Source organism: Myotis lucifugus, unplaced genomic scaffold (assembly GCF_000147115.1).
Source record: "Myotis lucifugus unplaced genomic scaffold, Myoluc2.0 scaffold_613, whole genome shotgun sequence".
Lineage (NCBI taxonomy): Eukaryota > Metazoa > Chordata > Mammalia > Chiroptera > Vespertilionidae > Myotis > Myotis lucifugus.
This window is the reverse complement of record NW_005871661.1, coordinates 248,202-249,068: the sequence shown is the minus strand read 5'-3', so window position 1 is coordinate 249,068 and position 867 is coordinate 248,202.

The window sequence follows — 867 nt, the reverse complement described above, 5'->3', positions numbered from 1 at the left end:
GTCGGCGCGCGCAGCGGGAAACGGTCAGCGGCCCCGCCTTTACCTGCCTCAGCCTAGCGCCCCCGGGTACGCGCGCTAAGGGACTGCGATCGCAGCGCCAGGGGGTGGGACGGGACAGGGCGAGCGGGGCGGGCTTGGCGGGGGCGGGGCCCACAGTGATTGGGCGCGGGTGCAAGGCCGCGAGAGGGGAGCTGGGCTGCACAAACGCGCAGGTTTCACTTCGCTCCGCGCCGCCTCCAGGTCTTGAGCTCCTCTGGCCGCTCCGATCCGTATCGCCGCTACCGCCGCCGCCGGGTCCTCTCAGACGTCTGGCGCGCCCTGCCCACTGAGGCCAGCATTGCCTGGGGCTGTTCGGTTCACCCCGTCCCCGCCGCCACAACCTCAGCGCCTTCCCCTGGCCCGCGCGCCCCCAATGTCTGACTCTGACTCTCGGACTGAGAAACGCAAGGTAAATACCTCCGGATTCCCGGGCGGGGGCGGGACGCGTGGATGACGGGCGCCGGAGCCACACGTTCCACCTCCTACCCGCTTCCCGCGCACGTGTTGGCCGAGACACACGCCCAGTCCCGCCTGTAGCCGGGCGGGAAGTGGCGATCCGAACGGGTCGGGTCCTCTCCCAAGGCAGGTCCACTTTGGGGAGATGACGTCCTCCAGGAGTCTGCTAGTGCTTAGTGAAACTATGGACCTGACCGAGATGCGGCGCGCGAGGTGGTGATTCGTCTTTGGCAGCTGGAGAATCAGAGCGCGTTATCTGTGGCCTTCAGAAAATCAAGGACAGTTCTATGCGAGTCTTGAACATCCGAACCTTCTGTCTCGCCCCGCTGTATACTATAAGTAATGGGAAAGATGTTTACTCATTACTATAAC